The sequence below is a fragment of the Coregonus clupeaformis genome, unplaced genomic scaffold, assembly GCF_020615455.1.
Source record: "Coregonus clupeaformis isolate EN_2021a unplaced genomic scaffold, ASM2061545v1 scaf0249, whole genome shotgun sequence".
Classification (NCBI taxonomy): Eukaryota; Metazoa; Chordata; class Actinopteri; order Salmoniformes; family Salmonidae; genus Coregonus; species Coregonus clupeaformis.
The window spans coordinates 405,516-418,275 of NW_025533704.1; the positions used below are offsets into that span (position 1 = coordinate 405,516).

Consider the following 12,760-nt stretch of genomic DNA (forward strand, 5'->3'; position numbering starts at 1 on the left):
AAAATCCGGTGTTTCTATGTCAAACGGTTTTGTTATACTTCAGTCTTCTGTGATGTATATGAAGTATAATATTTGGGTGCAAACTCAAAAATATTGCCACATTTTGAGTTTTTAAGCCCATAACCGTGTGTAGAAGGTGTTTATACTTTTGTTTCAAAGTACAGTAGATTTGTTTAAGACTACCAAGAAAGACTCTATGTGACCTGATTTAGCCCTCAGCAGTAAAAGGTTAAGAGGGAGTTCCATTGAGACCAAGGTCTATTTTCCAAGGACCCCAGCATATACAGTTTACAAAATACAACATAATACAAATAGGCCTATACAAAATTACAAACACACTCAAGAAAAACAATCACATTCCTCAGCAAAGAGGTCCCCAATCAACAATTTGAACTCCCCTTGAGGCACCACATCCAGTTGGGAACTCTGTGGGGTGTTCCATACATGGGGTGCAAACAAACTAAAACCAAAATTTCCATGTTATTCTAAAATGGATAAAGAAAACATTTTCCTCAATCAAAATACCCCATAATGACAAAGCGAAACAGGTTTTTAGAAATGTTTGCAAATGTATTAGAAATAAAAAACAGAAATACCTTAATTAAATAGTATTCAGACTCTTTGCTATGAGACTCAAAATTGAGCTCAGGTGCATCCTGTTTCTATTGATCATCTTTGAGATGTTTCTACAACTTGATTGGAGTCCACCTGTGTAAATTCAGTTGAGTGGACATGATTTGGAAAGGCAGACACCTGTCTATATAAGGTCCCACAGTTGACAGTGTATGTCAGCGCAAAAACCAAGCCATGAGGTTGAAGGAGGTTCCGTGAGAGCTCCGAACAGGATTGTGTCGAGGCACAGATCTGGGGAAGGGTACCAAAACATTTCTGCCGCATTGAAGGTCCCCAAGAACACAGTGGCCTCCATCATTCTTAAATGGAAGAAGTTTGGAGCCACCAAGAGCTGGCTGCCTGGCCAAACTGAGCAACGGGAGAAGGGCCTCGGTCAGGGAGGTGATCAAGAACCTTATAGTCACTCTGACAGAGTTCCATAGTTCCACTGTGGAGATGGGAGAACCTTCCAGAAGAACAAACCATCTCTCCAGCACTCCCCCAATCAGGCCTTTATGGTAGAGTGGCCAGGCGGGAAGCCACTCCTCATTAAAGGCTCGTGACACCCGCTTAGAGTTTGCCAAAAGGCACCTAAAGGACTCTCAGTCCATGAGAAAAAAGATTATCTGGTCTAGTGCAAGCCAAGATTGAACTCTTTGGCCCTGGCTGCCAAGCGTCACTGTCATGGTTCCACCTGTCACCCGAGGGCGACAGAGACTGTCCTACAGACTATTCTGACACTCAGGTGTTTCTATTCTCTAATTATGAGTTCACCCCTTTAAAGAGGTGGGTTTTCTGTTTTTCCTTTGCAGAAGCTTGATTTGTTTGTCCTGTGTGTTTTGCCTCCCTGAGTAAGTTTTCTAGTCCTAGTGTTTGTTGTTTTCTCAGCATTACTGTAATCCTCTGCTGTTACCTCTTCTCAGCAAAGCATTTACGTTTACTTTTACCACTGATTCCTTGTTTGGTCTGTTCTCTGCTCCTGGGTCCAACCTCATCATGTCACAGCAAGCTTCTGCCTCTAACATGGACCTAGGAGATCACCCTCATCAAGAATAGTTATATCCCACCAAGGAGCACTGTTGGGGATGGCAGCAAGGACAACTCTCCCAAATATCTGAGACCCTTGGGGCGCTTACCAATTCCCTCCTACCACGGCCCGCCCCAACCCAGGAGGAGCCAATGCCCAAGTCTCGTCGCTCAGTGCCCAGCAAAGTGTCACCCTAGTTCCTCCAGGGAACCGTCTCCGGGAACACAAGATCCCTGCCCCCGAGCTGATACGATGGTCACCCGGGAGGATGCACAGGGGTTCCTTACTCAGTGCTCTCCTGGTGTTCGGTTGCAGTCCTACCTTCGTTCCACACCCGATCGAGCCATGATACGCCTACATCATCTCTCTACTCTCGGGCAAGAGCCCTGGCATGGGCTCGTCCAGGTGTGGGGAACAGCAGCCACCATCCTGCAGCTCCATATTGGCCTTCACTGCCAAGTCATTGCGACAAGTCTTCGACCACCCAGTCGGAGGACCCGAGACGCAGCAAGCTGACTGTTCCAGACTCCGCCAAGGGGGCCAGACCAGTGGCTGGCTTCGCCATTGTTCCGCCTCGCCGCCGGGCGGGTGGATTACGGGGCGCTGGTTGCCGCTTTCCACCAGGGTCTGTCTAACCTCATCGGAACTGGAGCATGAGAACTGGGAGAGGACCTCGGGAGTCACTGATGCTACCACTGGCAATCCAGGATTGACAGCCGCATCTGAGAACGTGTGAGACAGTGCAACTTTTTGACACCACCCCCAGTATTCTGGTTTCCTAAGCACCCCTAGCCCCCGAGACCAGCATTGAGGAAGCCATGCAGTTGGGACGCACGCGTCTGGGCCCCTAGAGGGGAAGGCGCATGCCGCCGATGGCTGCTGCTGTTGTTTCTGTTGCGGAGGTCTCTGGCCATCTCCGTGCTTCGTGTCCAGGGTTCACGGGAAACACCCGGGAGCTCACCAGGTCAAGGGGGACCTGACCAGGCTGTGCACTCCCCAGTCACCCAGTCCAAAGTCTTGTCACTACCGCAGCCCTCCATTGGGTCAGCTGTCAGCACCACATTCAAGCCTGACGTGGTCTCTGGGGCCGTGGATAATTTCTCATGGACCAAACTCCATCGGTAAATTACAAATCCCCTACATAAAATGTGTCCCATCCCTCTGCCAGATTCAAGCGCTCGATGGCGTCGCCTTCGGCTCCCGGCCAGGTGGAGTATCCAGAACAAGCCCATTCTACTGCAGGTTGGGGTGAACCATTCTGAGACTCTTAACTTTTTCTTTGCGATCACTGCTCCTGAATATCCTCTGTCCATCCTAGGGTACCCCTGGCCTAGTGCTCCATGACCCACTATTCTCCTGGTCCCACGGGACACCTACTAGACTAGGGCAAGAACTCGCCTAAACAAGTGTCCTAAGACCTCCACCAAGAGCCTCGCTAAGCTCCCTCCCAAGACCATGACCACTCCTCTCTCTCCCTCCCAAGTACGTCAAGCACTGGAAATGTGAGTTCCACGTATCCCCTAGTTTTCTTTCCTGGGTCACATTATCTCTAGCTCCGGCATCCAAATGGACCCGATTAAGGTTAAGGCAGTCACCCGACTGGCCCCGTCCTCCCCTCACTCAAACAAGTCCCAGCGGTTCCTCCTGCGTTTGCCAATTTTGACTGGCATTTTATATGCTATTTTTGGTGCCGGTGGCGGTGCCTCTCCACCGGTCCTAACCCACAGGTCCCAGACCCGTTTTTGCTGGACCCCCGAGGCTGACATGGCATTCCTTGGGGCTCAAGGGGCGTTTCACATCCCGGGTCCATCCTCGTTAATCCTGATCCTACTCGTCCTTCGTGGTAGAGGTGGACGCCTCGGGTTACACTGGAGCAGGGCGGTCCTTCTCACAGCGCAGAGCGAGGACAGAAACTCTGCACCCATGCGCATTTCCTCTCCAAGCGGTTTCTCGCCAGTGAAAGCGCGCTTTCTCGATGCAGTCAACCCAGGAGCTCTTGCCAGTAAAGTGGGCTCTTCCGAGGGGTGGAGACACTGGTTGGAAGGGCACCTCATCCTTTTCGTGATCCTGGATGGACCATAAGAACTTGGTCTCCATTCAAGAAGCTAAGGTTGAAGCTTGCTGGTGGGCTCTGTTTTTGAACAGGTTCAACTTCACACTAGCCTATCACCCGGGATCCAAGAATCAAAGGCAGAGCGCCCTGTCCCGTCAGCCGCGATGTCTCTACGAGAGAGGACTCCGAGCCCATCATCCCCAGTTCCGCATTGTGGCACCCGTGATGTAGGAGTATTGCAACCACTGTCCAACAACCCAGAACCGAGAACCTGATCCTGGCGGTGGGGTCCGCGCTAACAGGCTCTATATTCCGCGATCAGTCAGGTCCCAAGTACTACAATGGGGACACACCTCCCTAAGGTGTCCTGGGCACCCAGGGGGTTAATCGGACACTGGAGTTCCTGAGACTGAGATTCTGGTAGCCCAACATGACTGAGGATGTGGAGGTCCTTTGTGAGGCCTGCTCCACCCCCTGTTCCAATAGTAAATCTTCCACGACAGCGACTGGCTGGATTGCTCCAACCTCTGCCCATCCCCAACCTCTTCATGTCACAGTCACGTCTGGAGAAAGCCCGGTACCATCCCTACATTGAAGAATGGTGGTGGCAGCATCATGCTGTGAGGATGTTTTTCAGCCCGGCAGGGACTGGGGAGACAAGTCAAGATCGAGGGAAAGATAAACAGAGCAAAAGTACAGAGAGGTGCTTGGAGTGAAAACCTGCTCCAGAGCACTCAAGACATCAGACTGCGGGCGAGAAGGTTCACCTTCCGGCAACAGGACAACGACCTCTAAGCACACAGCCAAGACAATGCAGGAGTGGCTTCGGCTACAAGTCTCTGAATGTCGCCTTGAGTGGCCCAGCCAGAACCGGACTTGAACCCGATCTAACATCTCTGGAGAGACCTGAAAATAGCTGTGCAGCGGCGCTCCCCATCCAACCTGACCAGAGCTTGAGAGGATCTGCAGAGATGAATGGGAGAAACTCCTAAAATACAGGTGTACCAAGCTAGGGTCATACTCAAGAAGACTTCGATGCTGTAATGCTGCCAAAGTGCTTCAGCAAAGTACCCCAAGTAAAGGGTCTGAATACTTATGTAAATGTGAATATTTCCGTTTTTAATTTGTAATAAATGTGCAACAATTTCTAAAAACCTGTTTTTGCTTTTTGTCTCTATGGGGTAGTGTGTGTGTAGATTGATGAGGGATTTATTTATTTTTTTAATCCATTTTTAGATATAAGGCTGTAACGTAACAACATGTGATAAAAGTCAAGGGGTCCTGAATACTTTCAGAATGCACTGTATGTAACTTCAAAGAGGGCCAGCCTACTTTCTGGCAAAGAATGGAGTGATGTGTACTGAACCTGTCACCAGTAATAAAGCGAAGTGCGCCTATGGTAAACTGCATTTAATGGCGTTAATTGGGCGTGGCAGCTGCGTTCATATAGATGATGTCACCATAGTCTAGGAACCGTAGGAACATTGGCTGAATTTTCTGCTTTCTACTATTAAGCGAGATTGGCAGGACTTATTTCTATAGAAGAAGCCCATTTTTATTCTCAACTTCTTCACTAAATCATCAATACGCTTTTTAAAAGACAGCCCATAGCATCTATCCAGATGCCCAGATATTTGTAAGCAGGGACACAATCAACATGGGCACAATCTAAAAGTACATATGCTCTAGAAAACGTATACTGCCCAATACTAGTTTGCAGGTCAATAAAGGTTTTCTTGTAAAAAATCAATGAAGGCAGACTGAAGATCCAGATAGAGCCCCCGCGTCAACAGAATACACAGCAGTATGCCCGCATACAAGTGAAGGTTACAATTTTTGACAAGACAAACCAATATTGTTTAAGGTGTGAGCAGTTAGTAAAATGTACAGGACCCAAATTCGAACGCTGTAGGACACCTTTCGTAATATCAAAGGAAACCTGATCTACTATCCAGAAAAAAACACATTGTGTCCTGTTGTAGTGTATTGAGATTATGATGGTGTTAAAGGTTTTTTTGCAAGTGGAACTGAAAGAATGTTGATTTTTGAGTGGTTTTTGAGTGGAACTGAAAGAATGTTGATTTTGGTATCAAGAGGGCCCGTTTTAGTGTAGCGCCACATTACAACCAGACAGGAAGTGTGGTGTAGACTTACGGGGATTGGACAGTAAGAGGGAGCAACCCCACATCTTGGGAGGTTATATATACTGGGGGAAACACGACGGAAGGCAGAAAGCACTGAGATTTATTTGGGACTGCTTCTCCAGATCTCCAGCGGGTCTGTTAACCTATGCTGTAACCTCCGTGATATTAATAAAAGCCTCTAAAGCACGGTACAGCTTAACGTGGATTCTTTGATATTAGCATTACCCATCAGCATTCTGAGCGATACCACACTGTCTATAAAAAACTTGGTCTCAGCAATGGATTTAAAATCAGTATACGTCCCCCTAGAGAGTTGGATAATGGTGCATTGCTGCACACAATGCACAGTCTTTATGTAATAGTGGGCTCTCTTCAAATAATATGTAGGCCAAGTAGCCATGCCTTAGAATATATATCTTTATGCTTGACTACATTTTTACCGAATAAATCATTAATGAAACATCAGCTGTGCTATTTATCTTGGTGTCAAGGAATTATATGTTGTATTGTGGTAACATCACAAGTTAATAACTGCTGTGCAATAACCCTTTCAGAGATGGTAGCTCCCTGAGTGGCGCAGTGGTCTAAGCTGCACTGCATCGCGCAGTGCTAATTTGTGCCATAGAGATCCTGGTTCGGATCCAGGCTCTGCCGCACCGGCCGCGACCGGGAGACTCATGGGCGAGCGTACAATTGGCCCAGCCGGGGATGTAGCTCAATTGGTGATAGAGGCATGGGTTTGCTAGCGTCAGGGTTGCGGGTTCGATTCCCATTGAGGCCAGTATAAAAAAATAAATAAATAAATAAAGACATAAAGAAAAATATAAAAATATGATTCACTGCTAACTGTAAGTCGCTCTGGATAAGCGTCTGCTAAATAGCGATAAATGTAATAATGGTAAACAATACCTGGCACTCTGGCTGTGATATTCCCCCTTGCGCGCAACCAAATGGTTTAACTTCAGCCCAGCTGTTTTTTTAAGAGTTGTTAATTTGTTAGGCTATTGGTTTAAGAGTGCAACCCAATATTGATCATTGAATTAGCTTTGATCTAGTTCAGTCTTATCAATCTACTTAAACATATTTAATAATGATCTCTTACTAGCTTGATGACTTGGGGGCATTTTTGCTTAATTTATGTTCTAAATAGAGATGGCTAGAAGGGCCATGGGTCATATTGGATTGTTGTTCCAAATAGAGATAGCTAGAAGGGCCATAGGCCATATTAGATTGTTGTTCTAAATAGAGATGGCTAGAAGGGCCATAGGTCATATTGGATTGTTGTTCTAAAATAGAGATGGCTACGAAGGACCATAGGTCATATTGGATTGTTGTTCTAAAATAGAGATGGCTAGAAGGGCCATGGGTCATATTGGATTGTTGTTCTAAATAGAGATGGCTAGAAGGGCCATGGATCATATTGGATTTTGTTCTAAATAGAGATGGCTAGAAGGACCACATAGGTCATATTGGATTGTTGTTCTAAATAGAGATGTGGCTAGAGAAGGGCCATGGTGTCATATTGGATTGTTGTTCTAAATAGAGATGGCTAGAGGGGCCATGGGTCATATTAGATTGTTGTTCTAAATAGAGATGGCTAGAAGGGCCATAGGTTGTGGATTGTTGTTCTAAATAGAGATGGCTAAGAAGGACCATATCATATTGATTGTTCTAAATAGAGATGGCTAGAAGGGCCATGGGTCATATTGGATTGTTGTTTCTAAATAGAGATGGCTAGAAGGACCATAGGTCATATTGGATTGTTGTTCTAAATAGAGATGGCTAGAAGGGCCATGGGTCGTATTGGATTGTTGTTCTAAATAGAGATGGCTAGAAGGGCCATGGGTCATATTGGATTGTTGTTCTAAATAGAGATGGCTCGAGAAGCACCATGGTTCATATTAGATTGTTGTTCTAAATAGAGATGACTAGAAAAGCCATGGGTCATATTGGATTGTTGTTCCTAAATAGAGATGGCTAGAGGGGCCATGGGTCATATTGGTTGTTGTTCTAAATAGAGATGGCTAGAAGGGCCATGGGTCATATTAGATTGTTGTTCTAAATAGAGAGTGGCTAGAAGGGCCATGGGTCATATTAGATTGTTGTTCTAAATAGAGATGGCTAAAAAGGGCCATGGGTCGTATTAGATTGTTGTCCTAAATAGAGATTTCTAAAAGGGCCATGGATCGCATATTAGATTGTTGTTCTAAATAGAGATGGCTAGAAGGGCCATGGGTCATATTGAATTGTGTAGAAATGCAGTTCCAGTGCTAGCCAGAGCGGCAGTAGGAAAAGCACACGCCGTCAGCCCAATTCAATGCGCTGTCTCCACTCGACACGCTATACAACCGCATTCACTCATTAAACCAGGCACGCGCCTTGAGGCTTACGCCGTCCCTACCTGTCAAACTCGATGCTTCTTAGCACGCAGAGAATGGATGAGTACCTCAACTACACATATTTTCATCTAAAATATTTAATCGGTCTCTGTTTCATTGATTAAATCTTACAAACCAAGGCAAACAAGCCTACAAAGTACCAACTTTTATAATGAATATAACTAAACAACTTGCAAATTATTTCCTTCTCTTTGATTATGCTTAAGTTTCAATATATAGCCTTCAGTTGCGGTCCAAATATATTGGCACCTTAGCACTTGCTACAGAGTGCAATGGAGTAAAATGTTATGTGTGCTCTTTGTAAAACTGTTTGAATGTCTTATTTCACCCTGTAGGCACCTGCATCTTACCACAGGTGAAACAAATTACACGTAGGCTAAACGACAATAACTTTTCAAGCTTTACGTTTTCTTCTTGTTATTGCAATTAACTTTATTTATCAGAGCTAATAAACCTAAAGTTGTATATGATTCAAAATCCTAATTTTGATGGTTTTGTCAACAGAAATAAGTATGTTTAAATTACAAATAAGCATGGATTGTTTGTTTTACAGAATTGCACAATATATTAGAGGCTCCAAAAACATAGTAAACTGATAGAATTCACTGTTATTTATACAGATTCATTTACTAAAAGTTGATTTTAGAGTTTATTGTAAGATTTCATTGAGAGGATAAACCATAGAGTGGGCTGACGGAGTCATTGTCACAACTGGGACTTTTTCAAGTGGGGTTTTTTGTGTGCTGGGCTGTAGCTACATATTTTTCTCTCTTTCTTTGCTGCAGCAGCATTGAGCTGGTGCACAACAAATTGACTTGCATCCCGAACGCTCCTATATGCTTGACACGTCTCCTGACGTATTATCAACCCATTAAGTGTCACTTGGGCTAGAAACAGGCCTATTGGATTCTTGAGAATCGAATTTACTATTGTTGTATTACTCTATTTTTATGTTAATACCTTATATTACAGAATGGACCAGTTTTTTTACGCACATGAGACGCGCGTAAAATGTTGTGATACAGCACTGAATTCGTTGGTGGAACTCTGCGTAAAATAGGTTACATTTCCATTAAAAAATGCAACAGAAATATATTTAATTCCCCCTGTGTTTTCATCCCCCTATATCCTTTCTCCCATTCCATCTCCAGTCAAAAACACACTGTAACTAAAAAGTGAATGTAAAATGCAAACGTAAAAAAGTTTGAGGTACAAAAAGAAATACTAGAAAATGTTTTATTATGAGACTAGAGTGTAGAAAATATGGTTTATAGGCTTTTCTCTTTTCAACCAACATGATATAAGTAAAGGCAGTGTAGAGCTAGCAGTATAGACATATACCGTGAATCGCCATTGTGCTCTGTTTGGACAATAGCTGCACTAACCTTTGATCATCGTAGACTCCATGTACAATAACATATATTTACCTATTAAATAAGACACATTGGTGCTAAAATCAAAACGTCGGAGTGTCAAACCCCTTCTTGAAACCTCATGAATCAATGACCATACACAGAATAGCCAGCTGCAGAGCATTATAACATGTCTAAAATAGCAAGAGGTAATAGCAACTTATCAATATAAATATACAAAAAAAACATCTAAAAAAAATCTATTTACATACAAAAATATCTTAATATATTTCAATACATGTTTGATATAGAATTTCATATAATAAAATCCGCACAATGGAGGCATTTTAGAACTAAATGTCACAGGAGTTTACAAAGAAGGGTTGATGTTCTTTGATTGGATTAAGCATAGTTTGAGAACAACATTTTTAAATAATGTTTTGTGTGCTGTTGTAAAATCACTTTTGAAATGTTGTTTTCATGGGCGAATGGTCACTGGAAGGTTGGATTCCCACGCTGTCAACATAGAGAACCCGTTTTCTTTTTAGTCGCTTTGGCGCTTGGCTGAACACTGGCCTGCATGTCCGCAGTTTCTCCGGTTTGCAAGGCCGTTCCTTTAAGTGGACTGGGTCGTCGCGAGCAGAGCGCCAGCTCAGTGCTTCTTGTTCTGGAGGGCGCGAGCTCCTCTGCCTTGACCCTCCCGACGCGCATGCGAGTATACATAATTCAATTGATCCATATTCCTATAATAACGAATAAGAAAAAGAAGTAGACATTCGTTCAGTTGTTTCAATTGATCTTGAAAACGGAATAACTGCAAATATTCATTATAACAATGCATAATACAGTACTTGTATAATATGAATGATAGGCCCATTATAAAAACATTCTCCCACCTTATAGGCTACAGATGCTCCAGAACCAGTTGGTGAAGTCCAGGAGTTCCTGCTCCTCCCGGGACTGAGAGGGTCGTAGGACCCCTCATCGGACGAGTAGGAGGACGCCTGGAGAGCCCTGCCATGGAGTTCATCTCGTTGGGGTAGTTGTTGGGCGACAGGACCCCGGACTGAAACGCTGCGCTCACGGCGTCGTGCTCATCCAAAAGTTGCTGTATTGCGCGAATGTACTCCACCGCCGACCGTAACGTTTCCACTTTGTCTCATCTTCTTGTTGGCTGCGCCGTTGGGGACAGTGTTCCCGGAGGGTGGCGAAGCCGTTGTTGACAAGTTTCACTCTGTTGCGCTCCCTCTCTCATTCGCCGCGCCACGGTTTGCGGCTGCTGCCTGCACGGCAGGCTGTACCCAAAGCCCGCAAGTTCAGCCTCCGCTTGCACCTTAGCAGCTCCGGCGAGGATAAGCGCTGCCTCTTCACCTTGGATGCTGACTTGCCGCTCCCTGGCTGCTGGTTGGGCTGAGCTGGATGCTCTGCGCTGCGGCAGCAAAGAAGCAGGAGGGCGGCATGAACTGCTGCTGGCTCACATTTATTTCCATCTTGGCTGTGATGTCCATTGGCACGTAATGAAAAATAAAAAAGAAGAGTTGCAGAGAATTTCAGAGTTCTTCTTTGGATTGTTCGGTAGCAGTGCGTCCTGCTCGTGGCGTTCGTGTGGCTTAATACTCAATTTAGCCTTCTTTATTTGGGCGGTCTTGTGGGCTTCTGCCTCCGCTTACACTCCTCAGTCTGAACTGAGTCCTCAGAAGGCTAGTAGCGGGGCTTATACACTGGCAGCCCCACGCGCTGACCTGACCACGCCTCCTCCTCTCGCTAGTTGTATTTCACCTTGGGTCCTGTGCTGTTGCAATGCGTACGCCGGACGCGTGCCACTTGAACCACCGAACAAACAGTCGCTCAAAGCACAACTGGTTGCAGCATGCAGACTTCTTCCAGGTGTCTTGAGAGTTTTGAACAGTAATAGAATGTTACTTTTCATTCAACTCTGCTTTGGGAATCTACCACCGGATCGCATGATTACCCGCGAAGGTTCCAATATGCTCCTCATATAAAATGCACTAAAAATAGAGCGTTCAGAAATTCACCTTATTAGCTAGAATATAGAGTTGTTTCATGGCGAATGAGAGACCGGGTTCATAAAAGTTGGCCACAGTGTGAGAGAATATCAAATAAGATATAGATAGAAAGACAAATAAGGTGTAATTTCATTTTTGCGTAAAATGAGTAAAACTTGTGTCTCTTTATGGGTGAATCAAACACTTATTACTTTTTTTAGAATATATCACTTTTTAAAATAGCTTATACAAGCGAACCTATTAGGCTATCCTAGCTTTTTTACGCATGCAGATAATCAATTTCCCAAGTGAACCGAAAAGTAGTGCTGAAAGGCAGCTCCCAAACTCCGCTTGCAGACCTAAAGGCGCTTATCAAAGATGATAAGATTTAGTTGTTTGCATTGTCTGTGCATTCCATATGGGCAGTATACTATAAAGTATACCTTATAGACCCCATTGACTGTAAGTTGTTTGGAACACTGTCGGGTTGTGCAAGCACAAGCAGACCCCACAGTCTTGGACGACCCACAGTTTATTGTTAACACTTTTACAACCGCATTTGAATGCTTCGTCTTTCGAAGAATGGAGCTTTGTCCAGCAGAGCGCGAATTTTTCCACTTTCATTAGGCTAGAGCTAATCATCACCATCGGAGAGCGGAACGGAAGGTAAATCTGAGGAGGGGCCATAAGAAGGATTCGAGGATGTTTTGTGTATGATTTGATACACCCCTATTTTGTTACAGTATAGACTCGACACAGTGTATTTCGACAATTTTGTTTTTCTTTTAAAAGGCAGCATAATAGAACATGTTTTCCTCAGAATAAAACTAACCGACTCCACTTATGGGGTGTGTGTGTGTGTGTGTGATGTGTTGAGGTAAATTGTAGAAATTTTTTCTGTGTCGGCGTGCATTCAAAATAATAGCCTGCATTGAAAACCCAGCCCCCACCAACTTTTCTTTCTTTTTCCTCCCCCTTTTTGGCAGCAAGAGAGTTTGAAAAGAAGCGTGGGTTCTATTCAGTTTCCCCCAGCCCCCCTCGCCATCGTCCGGCTTTCTAAACCTATCTACCATGCCCTGTCAGTGCGGTTCCAGAGTCCAATTAGCGCTTTGTAAAGACTTTTTTTCCCTGCAGATCTTCCAGAGGCAGGCAAAGCGCTCCCTCTGT

General features: G+C 44.8%; 1 pseudogene; it reads right to left on the reverse strand.

Annotated features, from left to right (window-relative positions):
• Window positions 1-10,484: 10,484 nt before the first annotated feature.
• LOC123484265 lies at window positions 10,485-11,095 on the reverse strand (annotated as a pseudogene).
• Between the last annotated feature and the right edge of the window lie 1,665 nt (window positions 11,096-12,760).